At 44.4% G+C, this 15,899-nt stretch overlaps 1 long non-coding RNA gene across 1 annotated transcript in view; it reads right to left on the minus strand.

Annotated features, from left to right (window-relative positions):
* The window catches only part of LOC114879540, a 32,361-nt gene extending 16,678 nt beyond the window's left edge, over positions 1–15,683 (minus strand). The window contains exon 1 of the long non-coding RNA XR_006830104.1: positions 15,456–15,683. This is a non-coding gene — a long non-coding RNA (uncharacterized LOC114879540). The remainder of the gene's footprint in view (positions 1–15,455) is intronic.
* Between the last annotated feature and the right edge of the window lie 216 nt (positions 15,684–15,899).

The raw sequence follows: 15,899 nt of genomic DNA on the forward strand, positions 1-15,899 counted from the left end.
CTTTTCAGAGTAGAAGTGTTTCGTTCCCGGATCTGAGCTATTCCTCCGGTTCGACGACCGCTGGCGTCGTTCGAACCCCCTTCGATCAGATTAAATTCTTTACGGCTCGCGGAAACGATGCCAATGTATCGATTAACGAACACCTTTAGCGAAACATCGGCCCGAAGAAAAATGACGCTCATCATCTCGAAGAATCCCCGTGGAAGCATCCTGGATTCGATCATTTTCTTATTTTATTTATTTTTTTTTTTTTATTTAACGACGTTAGAATACGGGAAACGTTCGAGAGCAAGATTAACACGCGTGTTCCTGCCGTGGTAGACATCAGCGATCGTCGGCTGGAATTTAATCTGCGGTTGGGCTGCGGAAGGGAGGAAGAGCGTTTCCGTTCTGGGCCTGCCAGTGGAACTCGTCAATAATACTACCTAACGGGCTTCTGCCTTAGACGTGGGAATAGTTCAGTCTAGTTTACAACGACCGACGATAAATTTCATCCGATTTTTGCTAGGATCGGGTGAAATTTACATAGATAGGTCCATTGGCGTTGGAAATTGTAAGAGAAATGGCGGAGGTATTCTACTGATGACCGTCCGAAATCTAACCCACCAACCATAAAACAAGTCACAGATCGACGAATACGAGTTGACTGGTCGTTTGAACGTCCCTTATCATAAAATTCAATGAACGACAATAAAATCGATACGAGGTGAGCATCGCCGATCGAACTCTGCCGGTTAAAATAGGCACGTGTCGCGTTTTCGCAGCGGTTCCCAATGCAGCATCATCGGTTGGCCCCGATGACCCAGGCCGAAGTAGGGTTGCTCGCTTTCGATCCCGACTCTCCTCCGCTTCCGCTTTCTCGATTCATCGTGGAGCCGATGAATAGCAGATATACGCGTACGATGAGAGACAGAGAGCACGAGGCAATCTCGATGGTAAGGTCAATGTTTTTGGGACGGACGGAGTGTGGCAAGGGCGAAGCCGGTAGGCAGAGGCCGGGAGAGAGAAGGAGAGAATAAAGGGAGCGACTTGGACAGAATGGAAGAGAAGGAGAGAGGCATAGAGCGAATAGAGAGAGCGGTTGCTATGGCGACCATGAAGGGACGGGGTTGGTTAAGGGGAGGCTGCGAGAGAGGCGAGAGAGAATTGAAGAGAGAAGAGGCGCGTTAACGCGTCGCGGGAGAGACGGAGAGGAGACGGGCTGGGAAAACTATTACTCTCCTCTCCGACTCTCTCACACTTTCTCCCTCTCCCTATGCTGTAGAGAGCTTTCTTTCTCCGTTTGGACGTTCTCCGGCTCGTTTCGTCCTTCGTCACTCATCGGGCGGAGGGTTTGAAGCTGGAGCGATGTTAATTGCACCGCTACCGCCAGCAGGCAATATGTATTCGTGTACAGAGCGAAGCGTAGCCGGCTCGTAAACGTCGAGGCTGGAGCAAGCGCCGCTCGGAAAAGGGCGGAAAGGGCGGAAAGGCCGGAAAAGTAACGCCACAGACGTGGGGGGTGGCTCTGATAAAAGTGGGCTAACCTCCGCGCTAGCTCGCGAAACACACGCCGTTATTTGCTCTCTCGCCTCGAGCTAGTCGTGTCACGTTTCCTGCGTTCCATGGATCTCGTGTTTTCGATCGTAGCACGTTCCTATACCCTCCACCATGATGATGTCGCAGTCTCAACCTACTTCTTGTCCGCAAACGACAGCCGTTATGCACCCAATAACTTTCAGCTAATACCTGTATAACAAGTTTCTCTATGCGGTTCGAGCGTACTTCTCGGGCACAAGTCCAATTCCACTGCCATTGCTTAGGATATTTAACACTTTATTGATATACGGGCAACAATTAATTGGCGAGAGTTAAATAGTTTATTCTTCATCCTTGACCAAAAAGGCATTCGTAACTCAATACGTGAATACAAAGTGTTGAGGTATAGATAAGGGCTAGGAGGAGCCTGCCTGCCAGTCAGGGATCCGGGTGAGAAACGTAAAGACCGATTTGTACATGTTAGAAAATTCGAATAGACGAAGGCCATGTTTCCCCTTTTTAGGGAAAAGTCCTCCAACTTGGGGGTGTCATAAACAAAAGGGCATACTGTCGATGGCGTTCTCATGACCGAGGATTTTTAGGACGGTAGGGCATTCTTGTTTTGACCGTCAACTTGTACAGTTAGCTGAAATACAGAGCATATCCTGTTCTTTTAAAACGCCCACAGTTTGTTGAATTGATTTAAACACCCGTTCCGGTTAATTTTATCTTACATACATTTTATTGTATAACGAATTATTCACTATCGTACTTAGATAGTCCAGCTATCTCATCATATTATTGCATACCGAATTATTCACTATCGTACTTAGTAAGTCAACTTCCTTCTATTCCTAATGATTCATCCGAACTAGTCATCTCCAAACCTTGACCTCGTGACCTCATCCCTTACTGACCACTGGACTCGATAACTCCCACCTTCCTATTCTTCCGATCCTATAAAATGTCCAACACTTTTCCCTCCAGGAGCAGATTTTTCCGAACCATCTTAGGACTAGAGTCTACTTTTGTCACGACGAATATTGTATTAAAAACTTCGCTTGTATTCCGCGTTGTGATTAAAATAAATAAATATCGCGAGTGGAATACAACAATTTATAAATATATTTCGGACGTTTCGGGCAACTCCGGATACAACAAGCTAAAGTGAACTAGAGGGAGATTCGCTCTAGAGCCAATTCTTTTTCGGCCATTTCCGGTCAGACCGGAGGTGGCAAAAAAAAATTTCGGCCATTCGTTGAGATTTTGATCCATTAAACACAATGGCGCAAAAATGTTTTCGATAACAGAAAATCTTCTCAATATTTTCAATCTTAGATACGGGTTGGCTAATAAACACTTGCGGAAACAAAATGGCAGACCGCCCCGCGAAAGAATCGAAAGAACAGTCTTCCCTTCTCTAGATTTTAAGGGTTATCTGTGACCCTTGGCACTCGATGACCAACTAGTCCTAGATGAGACATTACTGTCTTTGCAAATTTTCTCTATAAGATGCGAAAACAAGGCTGACTAACATCGGTTCTGATCTGCTTATCTATGACGAATCACTAGGTTGGTCATCCAACGAAAGCTTCGAAAGAGGGAACGTTCAATTAAACATATAAAAATGATTTCCTTTTCATTATCACCCTGCTTCCCAAAACCAACGCGCTCGATCGAAACAAAGCGACACGAGTGCATCCAGCCTCGAGGTTTTCGTAACTTCCGCTGGCCGTCGAATTCTCTGACCTTACGAGCCGCTCGTAGGGTCCGAGGAGTCACATGCGAGCCGATACAGGACGAGACAATTGCGCCCAATCTTTTCATTCGTTCCTAAATGAACGACCATGATAGCGTGAAAGCCTGGGCGTGTGGTTAACGCACAGCGGAGGCCTAGACACGCGTGACCAGGGACCTTGACGATTTTATTTATCGTCTCCACAGTTGAACTAATCTAGCCTACCCTAAACGATCAAATTTGAATCACCAGATGATTTAATATCGTTTAGATTGAACGTGGCGAAGTTTCAGAACGATGGACGTGTTATGATCTTCAACGTGGTCGGCGTGTCCACCGAGGACCGAGATCTCTTTTGTCACCTGCTTAAAGTGGAACACCGCCCACGCGAGAAGACGCCACGGCGTGCTTCCCTCGAGAATATTAATGCATCCGTTTCGTCTTGAACGTTGCTTGCACGCGTTCGCCAACGTTGAACAATAGCACGGATTTTCTTTTAAGATCCTCTCAAGAATCGTCAAGATTTCAGCGAACAGTACGCGAATACCGAATCAAACTCTCATCATCGGTCGTTTTCCGCCGAGAGGGAACGAAGCGTGCCATTTTCCTCGCGCACCGATAACTTTATCAGCGAAGGATCTACATTAGAGCCAGCTTCGAGTTCCGGCATGTATTCTCGCTCGGTTCTTCCGGCGAGCCAAAGGGAGAAGAAACAAAGCTGGGAGAAGAGGAAACGCAGCTGCCATATGGTCTGTTCCTTTTGTAGATTACTCGTGTCGTATCAGACACGTAGGAAATAAGATGTCGAGACTTTACTGTGACGTCATTGGGGCCTTTTTTCGCTGCACGAGTGAAGTCTCTTTTAGTTTTCTATCTTTAACACCCCTTTGAACCAACCCCCCGACGAGGGCAACGCGTTCCGCTTTCGTAGAATTTAATTTTCATCGAACCACTGCTTCCTTTTATTATATATTAAATATTATATCTACGTATAGGCGGTGCTTCAGGGATTCTCCCTACGTCCGTATACTTTACGAGCAAAAATGACCATAAAACGTTACGCGAACACGGGCTGATAAAGGCTTTATTAAAAAGATGTGACGAAAGCGTGAAATCATAACGCACGTGCTTTTCTCACAAGGAAATGGTCAAAAGTGGATGTTAGAGTTGCTCGTTCAGATTATGTTTATTCGGAAGAGCATGAAACGAGGAGTTTATGGTGCAGTTTTTGGGTGCCATTGCCAACGGGTTCAAAAGTTATGGGACTTCGAAATTCACACATGCAATTTTTTCTAAAACTCATCTTAATTGTTAGGAAACATCATCTAATCGTCTCAAATTCATGCCTTTGTCACTTTTACCCTTAATTTTCTCTTCATATTTCGATTTCTCGTGTTTTCTAATCATTTGCACTTAAAAATATGAAAATTTCAAAGTCCGAAAAATGGCACCATAAACTTCTCGTTCCATGCTCTTTCGAATAAACATAGTCTGGACGAGCGACTCTACCATTCACTTTTGACCATTTCCTTATCAGTATGGTAGGAAGATGTTTATTCGATTTTTCTTGTAACGATAAGAATACTTCAGATTTTAAAAGGGAACAGTATTAAACAGATTAGATAAACAGGGGAAACTATTCTTTATCGAGTGTTAATTTCTTGAATAACAAACTTCATATTTTTCTATGCAGAATAACGAGCAGAAACGGTCTCTATTAAAAAATCATATATTTTATCTTGAAATCCCTTTAATGCTTCCTCCTAGCAATTCACTTTAATCTCTTTTAATCCCTCAGAAGTACTTTATTCAATTCAACATACTTTCCCTAAAGAGTGCGTTTATAAATTAAAGACAGAGTACTCTGTATATCATCAACCTAATTATAACTTTTTAATAAAGCATTTGCTTACTGTAATTCGACGAACAGCGGATACGGAAACGATCTTTGTAAAAAAAATTGAAGGTAAGTCGGAAAGATGGAAAATGAGAATGCGGATGATACAGAAAAGGAAAGAGATGCAAAGTGAAGGAGGGAGGAAGAAGTTGGTCCCAACATGGCCGTCGAACGATAACGGCCCGCTGATAAGGGCCTACCCTCACTTCGACGCTTTAATATCTCTCCCGCGCCTGCCTTTTTAATTATCTCTCCAGCGATAATGGGTGGCCTCCTCCGTGGCTCGAGCTTTCCACGGATAAATGCGAAGAGCAGAAGAGAGGAAGACGAATGAAGAAAGACGGAGCGCGGGAGAGACATCAGCTACCCGATTCCAGGGCGACGAAGGGCGCAGGACGAAGAAATCCTTGCGGGACGCGATGCACGGCTCGCGGAACGACGATTCGCGATGCGTGCGAGGGAAAATGAAATTCATGGATGCGTCTGATAACCATTGGGACACCGATGTGATTTCCTTTCTTTTTCATCCCTCGGTCGACGGATCAAAGTTACGCGGGAAACGGGGAAAAATAATTATCGGGAAACTGTGCCCTGACTACAGCAGTCAAATCTGTCGGAAAAAATAATCATCGAGCCTGGAAAAGTTCGCTCCGCGCAGATATTAAACAAAGACGTCGAGAACCATTAAGGCTACTCGCTTTTTTCCCCTTAACATTAATTTCTTTTTCTAACAAGAGACGCCAATTATTTGTTACGTTATATCCCTTTGTCCCACCGCGTACCTACTGTCCTAGAGGCATCAAGTTCCCCAAACCTGATCCAAATACCGTACTTCGATCGACGCGAGTCTGGTTCGCTGTGAAAATTGAAAGGCACCGAGCAAGAAAGGAAAAGCGATCGTGTTCCAGGAGAAAAATGACACACGGTTACATTACGGTAACGAAAAACTCGGCCTCGATGATTTACGATAAAGGCCGGTCACCGATAACCACGTAGCACTATTTCATCCCGTCGCACACGTTTGGAAACATTCGATATCCGCGAAGGAAAAGTTCGCCGGAAAATGAGCCTGGGATATCGTTCGTTGGTAATCGATGCGACAATTATTCAAGCTCGTAGGTTGAAATCAAAAGTGGCCGCGGAGTCGACGAGCCATAGTGTTCTAATAAATTTCGAAAACAATTTCGCTGATAGCCGACAACGAAGGGGAGAAGACTACGGGGGCTGGGAAAACACAATTTTCGGCGTGAAATTTCCATAAAGCCGACGAAACGAAGGAAATCCGTGCCTGCAGTCACCGTTAATTTTTCATCAGGCCTGCACTTAACTGCAGCTTAATTTCGTGTCTCGCGAGGATGATTGTGCCGTCGCATCGAGTTTACGGTAAAACGGCCACGAAACGGCAGGGTGGAAGGAAGAACGTTACTCGTCGGGCTTAAAAGGTGTCGAGCTGACTTTTCGCCAAAGACCCCCGGTCTTTACGAACCATTACTTTTTATTGGATCGTACAGATCGATCCTCCCCCTCGTCTCTATCTTATCTGCCTTCGTTTCTTCCTCTTTTTCCGCGATAGAACGGTGCGTTTTGTCGTGTCCTTCCGGTTGTCGTTTGACCGCGGGTAATGTCGTTGAAAAAGGGTGCTGTTTTTCTAAGCAACAGGAAAATATTGTAACTATTCGGACCGAGAAATCGAGCAACTCTTTTCGCTAATTTAAACTTTGATCTGAATCATCGTTAAGGTTCGAATAAATACGATCCTGCCGATAGCTCGGACATTTTCGCGCGAATTTTCCTCGAGTCGAAAGCGACGCGTAGCCGGAATATTACGCGATGGGGGAGATACGCGGGTTTGACTGGTATGATCTGTCAATCAATCGCGGAGGAATCGTGAAAAAAAAGTGAAAAGTGCATGCGACGAGACAGCCATGTTGCGATTTTTCCGCGCGCAACGGGAGGCATTATTTCCAGCATCGGTTTTGTGCTTTCCGGCCATTGATCCACTCTCCAGCTATACATTCACCCCCGTCTCGACCGGTGCTATATTCCTCGTTTCCCTAGTTTTCCAATCTGTACGAGAAAGACCTCCAAACTACCTTTTCTCAATCTCGAACCTATACCTATCAATTATTTTATTTTTTTTTTTTTTCTGTACTATTTGTTCTGCTTAATTTATTATTCTTGTACCATATTTTCGAATGCCGCTAGTACCATGTTGTATCTTATATAGACGAAGGTTCTCAAAATTATTTCTGTTAAATTTTGTCTCAAAGGGTTAATCCCGTTTAGTAATGAATAAATAAAAACAGAAAGTGTTAAATGCTGTCGTAATTTATAGTGTATATGTAGATAATCTGACTTCTCCATCCTTCTGTAAATATCATAAATCAATCCTCAGGAGTAAACAATTCTAAAGTTCTTCAGTAATTAATGATTCACCCTTATTAGTCATTCTCGAATTTCGATCTTGTTACTCATCCTTTACTGACCACTGAAATCTAAATAACCCCTATCTTCCTTATTTTCCAATCTTATAATATGCACCACTTTTTCCTCCTATTGCCAAGGAATATTTGAAAGCGTCTTGTTAGGACGAGTATCTACACACATCAGGCGAACATACTGTGTCTTTCTGTATATTTGAATCTCTGCTCAAAGTTGTGAACTTTATTGAATTGTAGGGTAGCCCTTAAGTAGGCACCGTTTATGGCAGGGTCACTTGGAGTTTGGGTTGACTGCAGACGTCGCAGGGTGACACGATACAGGCCCTTATGTATGTTTTTTTTTTCGATATACTATTGTTAGTTTTAAGGGTAGAAAATGGGAGAGAGAGAATGAAGACGAGAGTGGCTGAGATGAGAAAACAAATAGAACAGTTTGGGGAGTCGTAGAAGAAACAGTGTAGATTTTCTTAGAACAGCGTAAAATACTTCTGGTTAGTTTAGTTGTCTTTCTTCTTATTAACACTAGAATTACCAAAGGGGTCCAGTTTCTAATTTTAAATTATAAATTTTATCGAGGTATGTTTGTTGAAATGAATGTTGGCTGTTAACGAGCTAAAGAATGAATGTACATATAAAATTATGTTTCATTTTTTATCTATTTAGTAATCTACATTATTTTCAATTTAGAAATAATTGTGCATCAAACGTGGTGGCCTTACGTATACTTCATATTTCGATTTTAAAACCTGACGTATTTCTTCAGAACTGAGACAATCGTGTCAACAATTTATTAAATACGCGTCCGCAGAACACTTGTAAAAATTTGTAATTACAGTAAATTAGGAAAAGCTATTTTGATATCTCATTATTTATATTGCAAATTTATAGAAAATATAATTGATTTTTGTATACTTGTTTAACATACGAGTACACAGGGAATAATATTTAATTTTATTAGATATACGTAAATATATGACCGCCACTGTGGATATTTCGCTCTTATGCTGTTTGATCCTGTAACCTTCCAATCCCCATAGAATATAAGAAACTAGAACACCAACGGAATTCATCAAAAGCTAACATATCTGACCTAATAACTACTAACAGAAAATGCTTGAATTATTATAGATTCTGCGTACAGATTTGAAAGGATCATTGTTCCCAACGTTATTGACCCTTTATTCCCCTATTTCTTATCAGCCTCTATCTTATTCTTTGAGAAACCATTTGAGAAACACAGTGAAACTTGCAGAAGCGGAAATGGGCCATTAGTCATGTGACGAGTATTCAAGACGACGGATTCTCGTCGCTCGAATGGAAATCCGAGCGAATGGGTGTGCATCGAGCTCGGTTACCCCTTGTGGTATCTCCGCCGCCCCTTCTTTCGCCGAGGAACAGCTCGTCGCTCGGTCGCGTACGACGGCTGCACGTTTACGATAGTATTTACGTTACTGGAGCGCGGCCAGGGTGGGGTTATGATAAATTTCCCGTGTACAAACTAATTTCAGGAAGCATAAACCCTTCCCGCGCCTGGAAGCCACTCCGCGACAGGCTTCTCCGCCCCTTCCGCGAACCGTGCAACCCCCGACGAAACGGTGCCCCCGACTGTGAATTCCACCGCGAGTTAATTTTATACCGTCGACTATTTTTAGATATTCCTTTGGTTGATGTCTGTTTAAAAAATAAACCCAACCCTTTTTGTCTTCACCCCTTTTCCCCACGTACCCTCGCACCCTACGTTGTTCCGGTTACTTTTCTTCATTCAAACGGATCAGACACGGAATTGAACCGTTGTATGCGAACGGAAAACGCGTCTCCAGGCTGGCGAGGGGATCTACACCCGGCTACAGAAGGAACGAGGAGTCGTTTTAAGATGGCAACCGGCTCAATTGCGCGAATTAACCTCTAACGAGAAATCTCGACCCCAGCGTAGAGCAGTGGAACAGCGTGGACCACGAGGAACATCCTTACCAGCTATTTTCTTAAGCGACTCCTCCTCTCGCCGAAGGGAAGAAACGTTTAACGCCGGAAAAGAATTAGCCCCGAGATTTCGAGGTGACCGAATTACTTAATTGCTGCAATTAACGGCAGTTCCTTTTTGCACGGTTTACATAAGTCACGTAAGTAGATTGCGAAAAAAGGGATCGGTAGATTTCAATTTGTCACGCGATATCTCGGTTTCTTCGAAAATCACCGGGCTCCTTATCACTGACAGCTTGCAATTCATGGCGGGGAAATACACGATCTGCCACGTCGCTGAATCTAATACAACCGATGACATAATACTGCAAAAGCCGTCGATAAGCAATGATACACGCTTGCCACGTCAAGCGAGATTAAAAAATACCAAACGATCGATTCCACTCCCTCGTCGGTGTCGTCTTACTCGGAGTACGCGATATCCAAAACAGACTCGAAATTGCTGCACGGTGTTACACTGCGAAGCACTATCACAATGGAGCTGAATTATTACAACAGATTCTACTAGTTGGCCATTTTATTTTCAACGATATTATCTTCACCGTATTCATCTCTTTCACAATTTCAACGTGTTCGTCCAAAAAATGTTCCCGTGCTTTTAATTATTACTGTCAAACGGAAAAAGAAAGTAAGGAAGGAAAGAATTTCAATTAACCGTCAGGAATTTCCATTTTCCGGGATAGCCGAACCGATTTCGCTAGCACGATCGATCCCCGGTACACGCAATAATGTTTTACAACATCGCGGCCAGAGGCTCGGATCGCTCGAGTTAAACTGAGAGATAATTGTCTGCTATCAGCTGACCCTTGTCGTTCATCCACTCCCCTTCCTACGTTCGTTGCGCCTCCACCTCGTCCCTCCTCCTCGCCGAATCTCTTTTCTCTCGGTCGGTTTCGTTGCAACGAAGCCTCGTCAAGTTAAACTCATGGTTTGCCAGTAGACCGGCTGACAAAAGGCGTTTTGTCAACGAGACGAGCCGAGAGAAACAGAGACGATGCGCGCAAAGGTATGTGTGTACGCGTTTGTGCGGGTTAATCGCGATGCGTGCAACTCGCCAGATACGCGTGCTAATACCGCGTTAATAAGGATCATTATGTTGCCGATAATCTCGATCGCGTACAATACGTTGGACGTTAATCGAGTCGACGCCGCGGAAAGCCGCGTCTGGATTCATTCAATTTTCACTTTTGATACGCATTCGTTCATGGACGCTTTCGAACCGCAGCTAATTGGCTGAAAATAAACCGAGTCCCGTTCGCTAGAACAGAATTCTTTCCTTCTGTCGATTTAATCAACGTTTCGAGCTCTCTAATTAGCATTCGTCGTTGACACGTATCGAGAGGAAATGTCAAAATATTGGTAGAAAATCCGGTGACGATGACCGAAAGCTAATTGCACGGACAACCAGATGTTGGTCCGTTTTATAAGATGGACCCCAGAGTAGCTCTGAAGGATTCGGGGTTTTTCGGAGCAAGAGGACGTTTCCTCGCGAGGAAAGTCAGTCCTGCTTGGCTCGTTTTGAGAGGAGCGCGAAATGTACGCAGGAGATTATACAAACGGAGTTGTATTTGTGGGGGTTATAAGCGGAGTATGGCGCCCAGGCGCCTTGGGCCTCTTTCCCGTGACGGCCGCAAGGTGTCGCGCGTGTAGCTCCATCCTTTCTCGCAAGTGCTCCATCGAATTAGAACCATTACAAATTTTCAGCATTTTTCACGTTTTCCGTAAAATTAAAAGGCCTGTCCAAATTGTAATGATATAATTCATTAGCTACTAATATAATACACTACTACTGTACATAACATTATTAATACAAGGTTAATACCTTGTATTTTCACCTTTTTGATGATAGATTTATCATATGCTTTTTATATCTTCGTTATTTTCCCAAATATCTGTCATTTTTGTTTTCAACTCGAATAATGTGGTGCTTGGAGAGTTTTAAACAAGTCTTTCGAGTCTTACATCGCCCACATAATTTTAGTTTCATCACAATAGTAACAAAGCGATATATTTAGTAATAATTTGAATGACCTGAGACAATTTTCCATATATGACATACTGTTATAGCCATAAAAGTGAAATTTTCGTACGTGGTCCTAATTCGATGACCAGGGACTGTACATAAAAGATCTGAGAATATAGAACCCAGGCGTCTGGGGCAGGAACCGTTCACTACCCCCGATAAAACTAGCTGAATAGCTAACCCCCCACACTGTAAATACCCCTATCTTAGAATATAATCCCCCTCTGTACAGATTCCCCCCCACTAGTATTAAGTTAGGCTAAGCTACTTTAAGTTTATTTCTAAGAAATCACCAAAGACTGATCCATGGGGTTTTTAAAATACAAATTATGTACAGATGTTTTTTCCCCCCATGCCACTTACGAACTCCTAGGTATAAAACGTTGTGTATATCGTTATCAACTGCGTATATTTTATTAAAATCCATATTGTTGTTCGGTTTAATGTCTGACCAGGCTGTGGCGATCGAATAACAGGCAAGTCGGCTATATCAAACACTAGAATATATTGGATCTTTTTCTCTGTTAGTTTTTGTACTCAAATAGGCTAACAACCAACAACGTATTACTTTACAACAAAAACAATAAAACGATTTAAAAAAAAGGGGGGGACCGTCCACGTCAACCCCACCATAATTTTTCCGCCGACATCCTACATATTTAAATCCCGATTTTCACTATTCTTACAATATCTTACGCGTCCGACAAAAATTCGACTCTTTTTCAGTAGCTTTCTAACGACGTTGTTCCACTGCTAACTAGTCCTCGCGATTCGACGTCTTTTAGCTCCGGTTAATTCCACCCGCGTTCCAAGCTACTTCTTACCGGCAATCTTTTGGTAGAAATCACTTGAGAGGTCGAGATTTCAAGGGGGTGAAAAAGGATCGAGGATCGAGAGAGAGAGAGAGTTTGTGCTTTAGCAGCGGTCATAAATTTCACGGTAGCGCGGCGCAATCGTTTCCTCTTTTCTTTGGTTCGCGAATCGTGGCCGATCGACCGGTGCTTTTTCGCCTGGAGAACCGGCAGAAGTCCGGATAAAAAGCGTTCCCGATGTAAAGACTTCTAAGTAAGTATCTATCTTCCAGCACACGTACACGCGCATTCTACCGTAAGCTTTTCTAGAAAGCAGCCGGAAAGAACTGTAACCCCCCGTTGATTCGTTGAAATATATTGGAAAATCTGGCGTCGAAAGATGCCGAGGTAAAAAAAGGCTGGTTACTCGAGGATGATAAAATTTCATTTATCACCGTAGCGAAACGATATCTATTTTCTGTTTGATAATTGACTCGAAGTGGAGGGAAGAGCTTTCTCTTTGTCGAACCAGGAGAGTAATTATTAAGGAGATTCCTCTTGCAATAACCTTTGTCGCTGTTCGATTTCGTACGTCGCGTCCGCGTTCGCGATCGCTGGAAAACGTTAATGGATTGTTTCTCTTCAATTATGTCCCCGGTTTACGTTCGCGATGCTGGCGGAGGCGTGCTTAAAGAGGCGGATAATTTAAAAGCCCGGCAACGAAGGAAGGAGAAAGCGGAACGGAGTTACATCGCGAAGAAAATTAAGTTGATGGAAAGTATGCTTTGGGATTGCTGAAAGCGACGTACACTCGAAAAATTAAAATAATTCCGCGAGCTTCTGGTGCGCACGAAAATGTATTACATTTAAAAATCAATTCTGCAGTCAAGTCGAAGGGTGAATATCGGGAACGAAATATTTCCTCGCGACAGGAAAACAAGCAACAAATTATTTATCAAACGAAACGCGGAAGGGTTGTAGCAGAGAGAGAGAGAGAGAGAGAAAGGGAAGGATATCATTAGCGTTTCACGGGTTTCAGTTCGTTTAAAGGAAATGGTAACGACGCGCTGGAAGGGACGTTCGATCCGTCAATTAATTCCCGGCTGCAGGTACATCGCCGGCTAAATTGCCGTAGTCTCTCGCGGCGTCGTTTTTCGCGCTTCCATCCGCCAGCACACCCCTAGGCGCACCATCGCCGAATATCGCGCGCGCCTTTTTTTCGCCGGATTTCGCTGGAGGATATCGACAGGAAACGACGAACAGGAAACGGAGCGAGCGAAACGAGAAAGAAAAGGCTGCGAACGGGTGGGAGGTGGTTTTACGGGATAGGCAAAGAGTGCAGCACGACGGTTGCGGGGGTGGTGGCGTTGGGATGAGAAGGTGGGGTAAGGGGATGGAAAATGAGCAGAGAAAAGGGTCGACGTCGAGGTGTTGGTGTTGGACGCGACGAAAGAGAGCGAGAGAACGAGAGCTCGTCTCTTCGACTCCGGCGTGCTGCTGTGTCGGGGGTGGTTCGTATTGTCTCACCGATTATTTATGGCGAATTTTAAGCCCCTAAGTGTGGCTGCTGTAATAATTAACAAAAGGCATTATGCCACGTAGAACGAACCGAGTTCCCTTCTCCTACTACCGCTGAACAGCCCTATTTATATACACGGTGGCGCACGTAAAGGTCGCTGCTTCTCGTTCCAGGGGTTCGTTCGTTCGCCAACAGAGATAACACCTGGGACCCCGCCACTCGATTGCCCAGGGCTCATTTACTAATGAGTACGTCCTTTAATATACACGGTATAACGTGCACACGACCGAGAGAGAGAGGCAACGAAACGATGCCACTTTTCTTTTTCGTTTCCAACTGTCGCGTCCGTGAGCGTACGCGACACACCATGTAACAGAGTGCTTGGCAGAGTCGAACGAGTGCCAGACTCTCGTTTTCTCCTATAGGGGTGGTGCGTTGTTGGCTGGCTGCTCGACGAGAAACAAGAAGCATCCAGCGCGCGCGTCTCCGGCTTCTTCTCCTTTGGCCCGTGATTCGTCACGAAAGAAGAACGTAAGCCGGATGACTCGGTACGCGGCCAACGGACTGCCTATTCATCGGATGCCACTCGAGAGCAAAGACCCTTTTTTCTTTTTCCTTCTCTTTCGTTGTAAGCTCGCTTGACAGCGAACAGACACGGACAAGACGGGGAGCTCTGTTACGAGATCGTTGCAGTACGAAATTCTTTGTACACGCGCTTCGAATTTCTTTCCTCCTCTTGTGAACTGAAAATTTGACCAATTTTTCTCTCTTCTTCGAATCGAATTATAGAATGTGGAACATCGTACCGTTACGACGGTAACGAGATTAACGAATGCATCGTCGCGAGTAATCTGTCAAATTGATTTTAATCGCAGGAACAAGTAACCCTATCTTCGCTTCGATTAAAAGAAGACGCGTTTCTTTCCCGTTGTTCGTACCTTATTCCCTTCTGCGTATCGCGGGTTACAGGTCGCCATCAACAGCCGCAGACGTGTAGAGAGTTAATGGTTGAAATTTAGAGCAGTTTAAGTGGCATATGGTGGCATTTTAATTGACAGTCTGGTTAAGTCATCGCGGCTGGTATCGTCGTAACACATGGACACGGACGGATGGACGAACAGGGCCGAAGCAGAGATACAGAGCGATGGGTTAAACACCACGTGGGGAACATTTTATGGGAAGCGGAGCATAGCAGGGGCGTGTGTGCGCGTTCAACGATACGATACGCGCGCCACACGACTGCCTCCTCTTCTTCTCTTTTCTTTCCCTGTCCCGCGCGCTCGTTCGTCTCGTTCAAAGTTCACCATTCGATTTTCGGAAGATTGCTTTTTTAATGTATGCATTAAAAAATGCTCTGCCGCGTCACGAGGTTACCTCGATTTTTATCTTCGAAAACTTATTATTTTTCGATCAGTCCCCCTCCGCCGCTCCGCGATCTATTTTCGTAGCTAAAAAGTTTTAGCTAAAGCGAGAGACGGAGAAACTCGGGACGACTTACTAATTAATTAAACGGTTCGATTAATGAACTTGATGAAACGGTTACGTTACCTTGCTCGCAGGCTAGTGTCCCTATCTGTCTGGAATCAGCAATCAACTGAGGAATCTGGATGATCCGTCTACGAGAAGGCTCTTCACTTTTCAATTTGGTCAATTACGGAGGCGAAGCCGGCTTATCTCACGGGGCACTTGTATCGGTTTATCTTGTTTAGCTCACCACAAACTCCTCCAATTAGAGGCTACGAATTCCCCTTGTTACACGATGCGATCTGAACTGTTGCGCGGACCTACCAGCACTGAATCGAATCACCGACTAAAGTCCCCCCGCTCTTGACGCAAACGACACCGAACAGAGCCGAGATCCTCCGAAACTTATCGAGCTGTATCGCGGAGACATCCGAGCGTGACGTTCGCTCCGTGACGTTTCACGACGCGCGAATATACATTCAATTTTCCGTCCTCTCGAGTGGCGTCGCTCGTTTTTTACCGACGACT

The sequence above is a fragment of the Osmia bicornis genome, chromosome 14 (genome assembly GCF_907164935.1).
Source record: "Osmia bicornis bicornis chromosome 14, iOsmBic2.1, whole genome shotgun sequence".
Lineage (NCBI taxonomy): Eukaryota > Metazoa > Arthropoda > Insecta > Hymenoptera > Megachilidae > Osmia > Osmia bicornis.